Source organism: Saccopteryx leptura, chromosome 2, assembly GCF_036850995.1.
Source record: "Saccopteryx leptura isolate mSacLep1 chromosome 2, mSacLep1_pri_phased_curated, whole genome shotgun sequence".
NCBI lineage: Eukaryota > Metazoa > Chordata > Mammalia > Chiroptera > Emballonuridae > Saccopteryx > Saccopteryx leptura.
The window spans coordinates 59,949,826-59,965,212 of record NC_089504.1 but is presented as its reverse complement, the minus strand read 5'-3'; the positions used below and the strand labels follow the sequence as shown (position 1 = coordinate 59,965,212).

The 15,387-nt window shown below is 42.0% G+C and overlaps 1 protein-coding gene across 4 annotated transcripts in view; it reads right to left on the bottom strand.

Annotated features, from left to right (window-relative positions):
• Window positions 1-15,387, bottom strand: part of KANK1 (KN motif and ankyrin repeat domains 1) — a 249,516-nt gene that overhangs the window by 107,740 nt on the left and 126,389 nt on the right. For 3 of the 4 annotated variants that reach the window (XM_066368045.1, XM_066368049.1, XM_066368047.1), the window contains exon 3: window positions 2,304-2,343. The exons of the other annotated variant lie outside the window; for it this stretch is intronic. The gene's annotated coding sequence lies outside the window, so the exon portion shown is untranslated. The remainder of the gene's footprint in view (window positions 1-2,303; window positions 2,344-15,387) is intronic. 4 annotated transcript variants of the gene reach the window in all.

Below are 15,387 nucleotides of genomic sequence, written 5' to 3'. Positions count from 1 at the left end.
ATGATACAGAAATTACAATTGACAACGATAGACCTAACCTAACTAAAGGAAGCTTAAATTATGTTCAGTTATATTTAAGAAAGTCTGCAAGTGTATTCAATTTCACAAAGTTTTCAAACTAAAATGGTTAAAGTGAGAGAGGAGCAGAGAAGATAAAATTAGAAGGACAAATCCTGTGCCCTTTGGAAAGCTCAATTAGCTAGAATAGCTTCTTCTCTGGTGGAGAAATAGAACCTTTATTTTAAAACTTTATTTATTTATTCATTTTAGAGAGGAGAGAGAGAGAGAGAGAGAGAGAGAGAGAGAGAGAGAGAGAGAAGGGAGGAGCAGAAAGCATCAACTCCCATATGTGCCTTGACCAGGCAAGCTCAGGGTTTTGAACCAGCGACCTCAGCGTTCCAGGTCGAAGCTTTATCCACTGCGCCACCATAGGTCAGGCAGAACCTTTATTTTAACTATAATTTATTTTTTAAATGTTCAAAAAACATTTCCTTGTGGTACTGGTAATATTCATATTTTCCAAAGGTCTGACAATCAAAATAGGTATCTTATACAAATTTGGAAAAACATAAAGGGGCAGGAAATGACGTTATTAGGTGCCTGCCCTGTCCTCAAGAGTTAGCTCCAGGGGTTGATCACCATGCTTACGTTCTTTTATTATTCCTGCAAGAGTGTGGTCTAGTGCTGAGCACAAAGTATTCAATAAATGCTAACTGAAATAAATATACTTTTTTTGTGACAGAGACAGAGAGAGAGAGAGAGACAGAGTGGGACAGATAGGAACAGGCAGGAAGAGAGATGAGAAACATCAATTCTTTTGTTGTGGCACTTTAGTTGTTCATTGATTGCTTTCTCAAATGTGCCTTGACCAGGGGGCTACAGCAGAGCTAGTGACCCCTTGCTCAAGTCAGCGACCTTGGGCTTCAAGCCAGCGACCTTTGGGCTCAAGCCTGTGACCATGAGGTCACGTCTATGATGCCGCGCTTAAGCTGGCGACTCCATGCTCAAGCTGGATGAGCCTGCACTCAGACCTGCAACCTCAGAGTTTTGAACCTGTGTCCTCTGCATCCCAGTCTGATGCTCTATCCACTGTGCCACTGCCTGGTCAGGCCTGAAATAAATATTTAATTTTGTAACTCGGTCATATTACTAAAGTAAAAAATATAATCTGTAGTCAAATCATGAAATACTTTCTCAACCCTTTACTTGGCTTTTGTTGTATAGATCATTATATATATATGTCAACTTTTAAACATTAGGGATTTCATTTCTCAAAAGTGTGATTTCTCTTATTTCACTGACTATTAACTTACAGCCTAATTCTTACATAGGTTAATAGTAATTGATAATTCTTTTCAAAAGAGTAGCAAATACAATGAAATCATAGGTACTTATCCATCTTGATTGAAACCATACTGACCACGTTGATTTAAAAATCTGTGCTTTGTTTAACTGCTTTCCAGAGGACAACATAGCCCAGTGTTCAGACTCAGCAGGTCAGAATCTACCACTTCTGTTCCCTCTATATCAGAGGTTTAAACAAAAACAACTGGCTTTCCCACAGACACAGCATGCGCAGGAATCAACGCAACCAAGGTGAAGAATGACAAGTGCTCTATATAATGACACATCATGGACTTGCAGAGGGTACATTTTCCTACATGCAAAACAAATCAGATCAAAGCTGTATCTAGTTAATCTGTGTTAAAATCTTCTGTTTTTAAACCAAATTCTCTTAGGAGGAGACTCCTAGAATTTGGACCAAAATTTTGAGTGGACAATAAATTAAACAATATATATAGCAAAAAGAATTTTATTCTGCAGAAGAAACATTTAAAGATGTAACTAATACTGAAAATTATTTTTAAATAGTAAAAAGCAGATCTTAAAACAACTATAGTAAACGTTAGCCAACAAAAAGTTATTTTAAGGCTGTGGCTTTGTAAAACTTATGAAAGTAATGGAACTTTTCTTGAGAAAATTCAAATATATAGAGAGATATACGTACAAATGAGCACAAGATTTCAAAGAAAGATGGAGATGGAGGACTGTGACCCCTGCCCCCCTCAACAAATCCACGGTTCAAAACTTCTGTTTTAAAGTGTAAAATATTTTGAAACTATGATTTAGCAAATGCTTAAAAACTGACTTTGCCTTCACTATTTTTTTACATCTCCAAATAGGCTTTCCATTTTTGTTTATAAAACTGGTTCACAACAAATTTAACATGGAACTAAAGTAGGTTTGAAAAAGATACATTTACTCATGTAAACATGCAACAAAAAGACACCGTGGATACTTACCCTCGCCATCATGTCGACACTGGCTTATGAAGAAGACAGGCTGCCAAGGAGAAGAACAGAAATAAAACTCTCAAAATACAGAAAGGAAGTACTAGCTTTCTTCCATCTATAGTATAAGCTCATCAGATGGAAGAGAAAAAAAGATGACAAGTACCTACACTTACTGTAAAGGACACAGAGAAATTAGTCAACTAGTTCTAAAGCATTCTCTTTAGAAATTCACATAAATTTTAGGTTAGAATTACGCCCCCCCTGCCCCTCCCCCCACATACTCATAGTTCAGTCTAGCTTAAATTTTTCTATCTCTCAAAGAAGGTGAATTCTACCAGCCGGCCGCTCATAGAAATGCAAACCATCCCTCAGTGCTGGTGACTAGGCATGTCCATGAAGTCAAAATCTGGGGTAGGAAACTTACCATAAGTGTACGCACTACTAAAGATTAGTGAAATCAAACACCTGTGCAAAACCAGACCTGCCACTGAACTCCACTATCTTCTTTCCAGTTTTTAGTTCGCCCAAATGTCAGTTAATTCAGAGAAGTTACTATAAAAATAATGTCTAATTTTAAGGGTGAGAGAGAATAAGAAAATGGTTCTGTGTATGTTACCCTCAAAGAGAAAGGTTATTCTTTCTCACTATCTTAGTGAAACACAAGTGAGCGGGTTTGAGGGTGCATCTCTTCCAACTTTGTTAAGTGCTGCCCTAAGCCTTAAAATTCTTTGGAATCTCAATGCTCAGACACCCTGTTCCATTTGTGTGCTAATGGTGGTGGTGGTGGTGGTGGTGAGGCTCTCATTAGCCATTTCATAAAACAAGCCCACCTTTTGGAAAGGATGTAAGGAGTACCAACAGAGAAGGACTATCAAGATGGATGTTCTACTTTACTTCCAATGTCCAATGCCAACATGTGATGAGGTGAATTCTAACAAAGCAAATAATTAGGTAAGAAGACTTTCATTTGTTTATCTGATAATGACACTATACACATACATGTACAGACCACTTTAAACATACTGCACACATCTAATTCCTTCACGTCCAGCCTGACCAGGCAGTGGGACAGTGGATAGAGACCATTAGACTGGAATGTAGAGAACCCAGGTTTGAAACCCTGAGGTCACCAGCTTGAGTGTGGGCTCATCCCACTTGAGCACAGGCTTACCAGCTTGAGCACTGGTTCGCCAGCTTAAGAATGGGCTCATAGACATGACTCCATGGTTGCTGGCTTGAGTCCAGAGATTGCTGGCTAGAAGCCCAAGGTTGCTGGCTTAAGCCCAAAGTCACTGGTTTGAGCAAGGGGTCACTCACTCTGCTCTAGCCCCCAGTCAAGGCACATATGAGAAAGCAATCAATGAACAACTAAGGAGCTGCAATGAAAAATTGATGCTTCTCATCTCTCTCCCTTCCTATCTGTCTTTCTCTGTCACACAAAAAATACGTGTATTATCATGTTCAGGGGGAACCTGGTTTCTTCCAGCTGAATTTCTCTCCACTGCAGGGCTTTCCCCCATACAGGACTACATTTTTCAAGCTTGAAGTATCACTGGTGGTAAACAGAAAATCAGTGTGGGCTATCAACACAGCTCTGGGCAATGCCTATTAAAAATCAACATAGGCCCTGGCCGGTTGGCTTAGTGGTAGAGCGTCGGCCTGGTGTGCAGGAGTCCCGGGTTTGATTCCTAGCCAGGGCACACAGGAGAGGCGCCCATCTGCTTCTCCACCCCTCCCCCTCTCCTTCCTCTCTGTCTCTCTCTTCCCCTCCTGCAGCGAGGCTCCACTGGAGCAAAGATGGCCCGGGAGCTGGGGATGGCTCTGTGGCCTCTACCTCAGGCACTAGAATGGCTCTGGATGCAACAGAGCAACGCCCCAGAGGGGCAAAGCATCGCCCCCTGGTGGGCATGCCGGGTGGATCCCGGTCGGCGCATGCGGGAGTCTGTCTGACTGCCACCCCGTTTCTAGCTTCGGAAAAATGGAAAAAAAAAATCAACACAGCCTGACCAGGCAGTGGCACAGTGGATAGAGCATCACACTGGGATACGGAGGACCCAGGTTCGAAAACCCGAGGTCACCAACCTGAGTGTGGGCTCATCCCACTTAAGCATGGGCTCATCAGCTTGAGCATGGGGTCACTGGCTTGAGTGTGGGATCATAGACATGACCCCATGGTTGTTCACTTGAGGCCAAAGGTAGCTGGCTTGAAGCCCAAGGTTACTGGCTCGAGCAAGGGGTCACTCACTCTGCTATAGCACCATGGTCAAGGCACATATGAGAAAGCAATCAATGAACAACTAAGGAGCTGCAATGAATTGATGCTTCTCATCTCTTTCCCTTCCTGTCTGTCGGTCTCTATGTGTCCCTTTCTCTGTCTGTCTCTCTGTCACAAACATACAAATAAACAAAACCCCACAAAAATTGAGCACTCCCTTTTAAAATTTGATTTCAGCAGGGAGAGAGACATTTTAGAATGCTGATGTGTGTCCCAGAGACAAATTTCCATTCAAAGGTACATCACTTTCACTGGCATGAGCAGTTAAGATAGTTTTATATTTCACAAAGCATGGGATTGGGGACAAGAGCTTTTGGGTCCCCAACACACACACACACACACACACACACACACACACACACACACACACACATACATGCACACGGAAGGTGAAGGAAGTAACACTGGTAAAATCATCCAAGATCAAATCTGCATATGGAAATAAGGTGGGTTTAGGGAAACTTATTCTGCCAACGATAAGAATGAGAGAAAATTGTAAGGTAGATGTATATTTTAGTAAAATAAAGTGGCATATAATCCCAGCTCAGGTAAAAAGACAGCTTGGAGGCAATTCTCAAAGCCTGGTAAGACAGCGTGTATACCATCAGATCTGTGGGGGAAAATGTATCTCTTATGGGGCTCCTTAAGGAATGCAGGGCTTACTCTGAGGTATGGCTTTTTAAATACTATGCATTTTAAAAGCTTCTAAATCATCAACCTTGTTTAGGTGAATGTGTTACAATACACAAAAATAAATGTAGTCAAATCCATTTGCTCAGCCTTAGGTTAAAAAAAGAGTAAGTTGCCCCTATACTGTGGACATGGCTATGTCCCCTTCTCTATCTGTTTCTGGCAGGGGTGGTAAACTGGATGGGAGGGAAAAGAATCCCTCCATGGAAGAGTCAGAGTGGGAAATTTCAATACTCCCATTGGTTTGAGGATTATAGGAATCTACAGCAGAGAACTACACTTCTCACAAAAATTAGTCAATATTTTATCACTTCATATTCATTTGGAAATATCCCCTAATTTTTTTTGTGAGCAGTATATAAGGAACCAAGCACATCTTCAATGGCAAAAGTCAAATTCCACAAGCTTACGAAAGACAACAAGTCAATCCATTTTGAAAAAAATAAACAACTTAAAGTTTTCTTAGAACCTGGGAGTAAAGAATCAATACATTCTTTACCAAATATTCTGCCTCCAATTGACAAGACACACTGAAACTCTTTATAGAGCTGGTGCCAACAATGTCATTTGGACAATTGTCAGGAAATAGGTCTGTGAGACTCTGTTTATAAGCTTATCCTGAACAAAACCAGAATTCCAGACACAGCAGAAAAGGCCCAAGTTATAGTTACCTTCTTGAAATGCAAGATGATAGCCAAGATAGCCAAATCTCAGTTAAGGTGTAGGAAAGGAGTAGGAAATAGAAGTGGGTCATATGGTACAAGTGTGACGTCAGAAAAGGAAGCTCTATTTATACCCCAAGTAAGAAATATAGTAGGAGCAGGGGGGCCTATTGAGTGAGCTCACTGCCCATTCCCATTCGTTGAGTTCTGTGTACAACTAGACTCTGGCACAAATGGTGCGTTCATCCACGGTTTCATATTCTGTTGGATAGGCCAGGATTCCAGACAGTGACACACTATTGATATCTTTCTTCATGCTATTGTCCTGCGGAAAGAATCACTGGAGCAGGAAGGTTCTATAATATACCCTGAAAGTAGTAAGAGGTTTTAAAAATATTCATCAAAAGCCTAAAATAATTACAGTGTAGGTAGAGAAAGAACCACATCAACACAATTCTTGCATAAGCAATGTCTTCACCTTCCACGAAGGATAAAGATCACACAGTTAATGAACTTGCCTGTCAGTGACTGCTGTTTGATAGAACCACTGGATGTTCCATTTCAGGTTCCCCAACAGTTAACTCTGCTACATAAACTAAGATGCAAACCAGTGTGTATTTGTATGTGATCTGGATGTGATACTTGGCACTTCTGCAGCCACTTGGCTACCATGCAGAGCAAATCTGAAGACACGTGGTGAAGAGCTGAGTGAACAGACAATAAGAACCCAAGTCTTCCATGATAACAGTGAGCCACTTAATCAATAACCCCAAAAGTTGCTCTCTGGAGTTATGTTATGAAAAATATTAACTTTCTTTATGTTTAAGGCAATATCTCATATGTTCTGATTTAAAATTTCCTTTTTAAATCTTTAATATATTGTGGGTCCAATATGAAATACTCTGAGTACCCACCATTAGGAAAAGTATCTAAAAAACATTATCTAAAAAATTCTAAATATTTTGACATTAAACATTCAACCAGAGAAGATTCCTGGATTATTTCTTGGTCCCAAATGACAGTGGTTCTCAAAATGTGATCTCCAAATAAGCAATATCACCATCACTAGGAAACTTACTAGAAATATAAATTCTCAAGTCTTACTGCAGACTTACTGAATGAGAACTTCTTTGGGGTAGGGCCCAGCAGTCTATATTTAAGTAAGGATGCCTATTGATTCTAATGCATTATAAAATTTAAGAACCACTGCTGTAGGAAACCTTACTTATGATATCAAGTATTAGCCATTATTAGTCATAATTAAATAAATATTTAACCATACAAAATGGGTTATCAGTACCATACTATCCTGGGTTTTCTAAACAAAGAAAGTGTTATCATATATAAAGAAAGACAAGGAGATAAAAGAAGAATCAACAAAGTCTCAAACAAAAGCTTTTACATTGTTATTGTCCAGAGATGATAATACTTGTTAGTATCTGAAGAAAACAGAGGAACTGGGATTAGCAGATTTGAGAAAGAATGGGATGGGGTTGAGAGGACAACTATTCCCATTAACCAGGATAATTTTTCCTTCTGATAAAAGTGAAAGTAAGGAGTTGCTGGAGTGGAATAAAGTAGAAATTGTCAAAAAGCGGCACATAACTGGATTAAATAAAGCTCTGGATAAAATGTTCCTGAAAGGTGCAGAGGTTTGAACAGGGGAATCTAGAAGGGCCAGGCAAGTCTGCAGTGGCTTGCACTCTGGAGAGGGTGGCTCTCTGGGCCTAAGGGAAACTGGACGTCCCATCAAGGGCTTACATAATAGAATGCACAGCAGGTAGGAAGCTGAACAGTAATGTTCAGGATCTGGTGTGGTACATAGCAGTGGAATGACAGCAACAACCTGGGCTTCTGGTTACATCATTATGTCACTGAATCAACCTCGACAGCTGCTCTCTGGACTTCTGTTCTGAAAAAGATGACCTTGCCTGACCTATGGTGGCACAATGGACGAAGTGCTGACCTCCAATGCTCGGGTGGCCGGTTTGAAGTTCGAGCCTTGCCTGGTCTGGGCACATATGAGAAGCAACTACTAAGAGTTGATGCTTCCAGCCCCTGCACCACGCCTCTCTCTCTCTCTCTCTCTCTCTCTCTCTCTCTCTCTCTCTCCTCTCTCTAAAAATCAGTAAGTAAAATCTGAAAGAAAGAAATAAAAGATAGCCTTTCCTTATTGTATCAAACAATCTGATTTGGGGTGTTCTTGGGTTTTTACCTGCACCTAAAACTATTCAAACATTAAGATTGAAAAGACAAGTTGAGTTACAGACCCGGTTCAGCCATCTGGATTTTGCACTATAGGCAAAGAGACTTAATTAGGAGTCTTATGAGTAAGAGTGGCACTGTTGGTAGTAACCTGAATAGCAGGAAAAGATGTAATAAGTAGCAGTACTTAGTAGCCTATAAAAATCTTTCATTCCCTGTCTTGTGGGACACTAAAAATAAGTATGTACAAAAGTCAAGATTGGGCAGAAAACAGTACAGAAGCTTCTAACATTCGCAGGGAAAGAGCCCTGTTGCTTTGGCCCGTTTGCTTTGCTAAAACACTCACTTTCAAGATCTTATTTGAGGAGGCTCCCAGGCATCCTTCCTGTGCTAATCAATACAAAGTTAAATACTCAGTGTAGCTCATCAGAATGAAAATATCTTTCTCCCTACACACACACACACACACACACTCTCTCTCTCTCTCTCTCTCTCTCTCTAACTCAATGTGCAGCTACAGAATTAATTTTAAAGCCCCATCCACAAGGAAGGCATTGCCCTGCACCTTGAAGGTTGCTAAATCGGCATGGGAAAATACAAATTGTAAAGAAAAATAAAAGGAAAAACCCACACACACAAGCTGCTTTATTTCGCATGAAACCTCAATCCACACCCATTACAGTACGTGTGATAAGCAATGATCTCTTCCATGCTCCCCAAAATATCTTCTTTAACTAGCTTTTCAAATATTTCCCATTCAACTCTCCTTTTAAGATTAACAATACAATTACTAAACCATTGATTCCTTTAACCTCTTCTCTTAGAATCCCAAGATAAAGCACAATTATCCAGACAAATAATTACATGCTGTGACTGTATCAGTATTATCCCAGAGACCAAAATCTGGAAGTATGGAATTTCAGTAACATTTTTGGCCAAGAAAATCTAGAAAAGCTGGCTGCTGGTATCTGATGTTAAAGGAAAACGTGAACTCTGGCTTGAACAGAATGTCACTGCTACTTTCTAAGGCTTGGTCAACTACTAGTCATCCTTAGCTTGAAGGTCAAATATCCCTTCCTTTTCATTCAAATCTTTATTAAGTGACTATTAAGGGCTAGATACAGTGCTCATCCTAGGGAGACTGGGATCAACGCTACAGCTCTGCACTCCTGACACACAGAGTGATGGGAGGGAGGTTACTAAGACACACTGTAGTTTAACTGTTATGTTACACACTCATCTTCTTGATGTGAGCAGAGAGCTACAGAAACACAGAGGCTAAGAAAGATCCCAAACTAGGTTTGTGGGAAGGGGTTACCGGAGGACATCACTCTTGAAGTGAGTTTTAAAGATGAGTAAGTTGGTCCTGCCAGGAGAAGTGTACACACAACAGATGCGAAGGCAAGAAAAGACCACAGGATGGGGTGTGTTTGAAGGAGCTGTGGGAAAGTAAATATGCCAAGGCCGGATGACTAAGGGATTTGTATGCCAAGCCCAGGAGTTTGGACTTTCTTCTGAAAGCAGTAGGAGTCAGTGAAAGTCACCGGAGCTCTGAAGCAACAGGACTGGGTTAGGTTTTAGGAATTAGTGCTCTGGCTGAGGAGAGGAAAATGACTTGCCTAGTGGAGGTGTACAGGAGTGGTGGGGTCAGAGGGGGGTCTGGGCTGGGTGTGTAGACAAGGAACAGAACAGCATGGAATGGTTGAGCCTGAGTCTAACTGACAATCCTCTAAGGGAGAGGACGGAAGTCTTAAATCTTAGAGGGGACTACTCTGGAGACCACGGGACACTTCTGGGTTTAGGCTGCCCAGGGGGAAGCCTTATGAATTCAGGGTGCTAATGAGGCCATTCTTTTGTGTATGTGAGTCACATAACTTTTATCAATAATTCTGTTTGCTGTGCATAAACTGTATTGTGTTTGTGTGTGTATACAAACATATATATATTTTTCATGAGAGAGAGAAAATGGAAGGCTGAGATAAACCAACTCGTAGCTGCGGCACTTAGCTGTTCACAGACTGCTTCTCATATGTGCCTTGGTGGCGGGTGGGGGCAGCTCTAGCTGAGCCAGTGACCCCTTGCTCAAGCCAACGACTTGGGGCTCAAGCCAGAGACCATGGGGTCGTGTCTATGGATTCCACACTAAAGCCAGCAACCCCACACTCAAGCTGGTGAGCCTGTGCTCAAGTCAGCGACCTCACGGTTTCAAACACGGGTTCTCAGTGTCCCAGGCCAACACTCTATCCACTGCGCCACCACTTGGGTCAGGCATGTACTATATAGTTAATATTTCCAACTGAACCTGTGAATTCACACCCTTTGTCTCAAAGTAAAGGAGTAGAGAAATATTTGTGGGTGGTATGCAAACATACTGATAGCAGAAACAACAGACACCTATCACTTCTAGAACTGCTTATATACCAGGATTTTATTCCCACCAACCAATTATACCCTGACTTTGCCTTTTTATTAGACAACCTTCAACAACCAGACTTTGACTAAGCTTTCTGCAGCCTCTCAGTTCCCTTCGATCACCTTTCACCTGAAACTTGCCTATGCTTTCAATTAATTATCACCTCTTATTCCTGCATTATTCCCTTTGTTGTTAAAATGAGCACTCATGTTCCATTAACAGATGAGCTAATATACGGGAAGAACCTAGTAAAGTGCCTGACATGTAGCAGGCGCTCAGTAAGAATGTTATTGTTATTGTCTGCTGTTTACAACACTTCCCCTGTCATAGGCCTTGGGAGTCCATTAGCTCAATTCTCCCCTCTACTTTATTACACCCATTCCCCTGCAGACACACAGGAGGCGTATCTCCAACCCCATTTTACTGCAGATTGCAACTGTGAAACCCGGTAACTGAGAACTGAGTAGCTTGCTTGGGACCTTCCCTGGGACAAGGGAGAATCAGGTATCCTTTGTTGTGCACGTTTGCTTCAGAGACCAAGAAATTTTCTCTCAGGACATGCGATTTTGACATTTAATAATCTGTTTGTGATATACCTTACAGGAGGCACAAGAATAGTTAAGTTACTGAATCAGAAAATGTCACTGTTTTTCCTAGTAACTCATCTGAGCAGATGGTAAATGATTATTTTTAAGGCTTGTTTCTCTATTACATGTAGAAATATTTATTAACATTGTATTTCTGTCTCATGGGTGCAACCAGCAAGTAACCAAGTCAGGGCGGCTGCCAGGAGGGAGAACAGAATGGGAGTTTCAGCAGGTGAGCAAGCCTCAGCCTGGGGGCGGGGAGCAAGGACACCCACACGTTCCCCTCGAGCCAGAGAAGACTGAGCAAGCAACACACACAGCCACCCAGAGTCACTCTTACCACACAGTCGGTTTTCATCAACTCTGAGATGTCATTACCAGGAGGTGGACAGTTTTTTATGTACTACTGAGAAAGCAAACATACCTGAGATGGGGAGTTGAAAAGGGAGCCCCCTCCCAGAGCTGGGGCACTAAAAGGCCACAAAGAAATAAGTCTGCCGTGCAGAAAGAACGGCAAGGAGCCCTTGGAAGCCGGCAGAGGGACGAGGAAATTTCCCCCTAAGATTTGAACCATAAAGCAGAGCTCGGGTCGGTCTACATTCTGAATTCCCACCACCACCACATTCCAAGAGCTCTCAGGCAAGAACTCGAACCTGGGGACTCAGTTGGAAGTGTCCCAGGTAACCGGCAGAGGCAAACACTACGGAACAAAGTGAATTTCAGTGCTGACAATAAAGTGTATCACAATTTTAGATATATACTGCTCACACAAATTAGGGGATATTTCAAAATTAATATGAAGCTATAAAGTAACCCCAATTTTTGTGAGCAGTGTATTAATGCATAAAAACAGGTGCATCTGGGAATAGAAATACAGGAACCATGACCCACTCTGAGTACCATCCTGGAAGGTATCAAGGGTCTGGAGCTGAGTACACTAAAACCAAAAGAGGCCAACACAGAGAGCAAAGTCCAAAATGTACGACAGGATCAACAGGTGGCCACCACAGCGAACGAGGGCACAGAATTCAGGCAGCGCTGCCAGACTCCCACCTGTGCAGGTCTGGACAGATGGGCCGGGCCTGGGGCCAAGCTTCTGTCCACTTGTTCTTCTGGCTTCAAGAGCCAGGAAAGAACTTCTCCCCACTTCGAGTTCTCATCAATACAATGCAGAAAATTCCTTCCTAGGATGACTGAGGAAATGAAACATTCAACGTATTTCAAAAGCATTTTTGTATACTTCAAAAACACTGTGCCAATACAAACTACACTGATTATTCTTGAGGTAACTACTCAGCAGGGCTCCTTTAGTCAGATCCTGTTTTCTACTTCTGTGGGTGTGTCATTTTCATTCAGCAGAGGTCTGTGCATAAATCAGGCATTTAATAAGTCCTTATTAAGTGAATAAGTAAATACTTGTTACTTACTTATCATTAAGTGAATAAATAAGCACTCACCTGGTCCTAAGTTCCTGAGGGTTGGTTACCTCTACTCTTGAAAATAGGGGAGAAAAAAACAGAAAAGACCAGTCTAAAACACAATGTAGTTACGCTTAAACAAACACACAGAACCCACACATCCACCCCTGGTCTCCCTGAAACTCATCACACCTACAACAAAATCAAAACATTAGCTAGGCTGACATGATGTTTTCACAGCAACAGATTGAAGGCAAACTCCAGGAAGCAACTTTATAATGGCACCAAACAGGACAGAACATAGACAGCTTCACAGTGGGAGGGTTCATTACCGGCAAAAAGACCCTTGGCATCATCCAAGAGCATCTTGAAGAAAAAAGACCCATGTTGCAACTTCCTGGACTGACTCTCCTGGTATCTGCTGGTCAAGCTTATTAAAAGGGCCCAATAGGGAAAAGAGGTCCTTCCCAAGGCACATGCTTGCATTGGGAGGGGAGAGAAGGTCCTAGGCTGAGCAAAAGAAACTGGAGATCAAAGGCAAGGGCTTCTATTCCCAACCTGAGTGATCCTGGGCACTCTAAGGGGTCTAGGGAGAAGAAAAGGAGAAAATGGAGACTTCTGTCCCCATCAATCACACGACTCAGGATGGACTTGTCCACAAACTGAAGGGCAGGAGAGGATGACTTAAGGCACACTCTGGATGTCTCACTTCATGACTTTAGATATTTCAGGATGGCAGTACTTAAGAAGAGTACTCTGTGCTATTCATTCTGTTGCCCAGCCCTCTTTCTGGCTGGGAATAAGGTATGGGTGGCTAAGGAAAGAACAAATCAAATAAATAAGAATGAATACAGGCAAAACTGGCTACCCAGCACCGTCAAAGGAACAAGCTGGTAAGAGAAGAGATTGGGGAACTTCGGTGTCCTCACACAGAATACAAGGAATCAAAAGAGGGCTCCAGAAACCTGAGCGGGATTCAGGAGAGTTTCTGAGGTAATGTAAGGGCGGGCTGAAGAGGCTCGGGATAACATGGGTATCTGGGGGCAATGGAGAGTGGGTAAAAATGGGAAATGAGTGGTGAGAGACAGGAGCAGTCTAGAAAGACAGCCAACTTCTCACAGCATCTTCAAATATACAAGTATCTGCCCAAGCCAACAGACTCAGGAGACTGATGGTTTTATAGTACGGGTCCCTGTTTGACCAAAGAGACCTGAAACGGCTTTCCATTCATTTTAGTCTGAACATTTGTTTAACTCTATAATATTAGGACATTTCTATAAGGACTATTTCAGTTAACAAACCAGGTAAAAGGCAGAGTCCTGTCCAAAACACTAACTTTTAAAAAATGATTAAATAAATAATTTCAACTTCTGGTCTTCTCTAGGCATTCCCTTCGGAAGCAGGCATTGTAGAAATACAGAACTTTTAAACAATGGGTAACTATCGAAAGACCCAACCCGCAAGTTTCCTGTGGATTAAAAAGAGAAAAGAAAAACAAGATCTTGGAGGCCTGAGCTTTTCCAGTAATAATTTATTTTTTTTCTGGGAAACCGGGAAACAAGGTTTATTTCCCCTCAGGCTGTCAGCCAAGCATTTTTGTTTTACTCAAGTTCTTAAAATTTAAATGTTTCCTATTTTCAACCCCTTGGTTTACAGCTAAATCCTTAAGGGTTCTTATCTGGTGGCCCTACCAGATAAAAGACTTAGGAAAACGTACTACAAAAATGTTTAAGCAAATCTTCCTTGTAACAGTGGTCTTTCCCTCCATTAGGAAATTTAGCTCTTACTGCTAATCTGCAGAAGCTTGCTGCCTCAGAAGGGACCCCTCTGTGGGTCCTTGGGGTCTGCCCTGGACATTCACAATCTGAACTGCACCCTTCGTAGCACCTTTCAGATCCCAGAACTCCTTACACATGCCAACTTCTTAGATGTTCATGTTAAGCTCCTTTGCCATTTTATAATTCAGAAATGAATATAATTTTGCCATTTTATAATTCAGAAATGAAGGAATATAAAAGTGAGTTTGCTCAAGGGCATAAAGTAAGTCCTTGTCAAGATTTAAGCTTAGCCTGACCAGGCGGTGGCGCAGTGGATAGAGCGTCGGACTGGGATGCGGAGGACCCAAGTTCGAGACCCCGAGGTCGCCAGCTTGAGCGCAGGCTCATCTGGTTTGAGCAAAAGCTCACCAGCTTGAGCCCAAGGTCACTGGCTCGAGCAAGGGGTTACTCGGTCTGCTGAAGGCCCGTGGTCAAGGAACATATGAGAAAGCAATCAATGAACAACTAAAGCGTTGCAACGCACAATGAAAAACTAATAATGATTGATGCTTCTAATCTCTCTGTTCCTGTCTGTCTGTCCCCGTCTATCCCTCTCTCTCTCTGTCTCTAAAAAAAAAAAAGATTTAAGCTTAAACTAAGGGCTGTCTTGAGGCACACCTCTTGACTCTTACTTAGAGATGGGCTCTCCTTGGTGGTTTGGTAAGAAGTTTGTAGTAGCATTTTTCAAGGAAATACTGCTTTGTTGTTTTTTAATGCAACTTTTAGGATGCCCCTGGGCAGCTCTCCAGGTAAGTATTGTATTCATTTAGATTCAAATAATTATTCATGCACTGATCACTGCTGCCAATGGATTTCAGCTTCTTCCAGGAAAGGGCCTAAAGCTGTCATTTATCCTCTGGGCTGTTTTTCAGCACACCGAGGGCAGTGCCCTATCACACAGAGTCTAAGGGCATGAAAAGAAGAGATACACAGATGAAAGCTGCTTTTTAGTCACAGAGTCTGAAAACACAGGTCAATTCCAAATGAATTCAACCAGGTTCCAGGTATTCCTCAACTGGCCCAAAT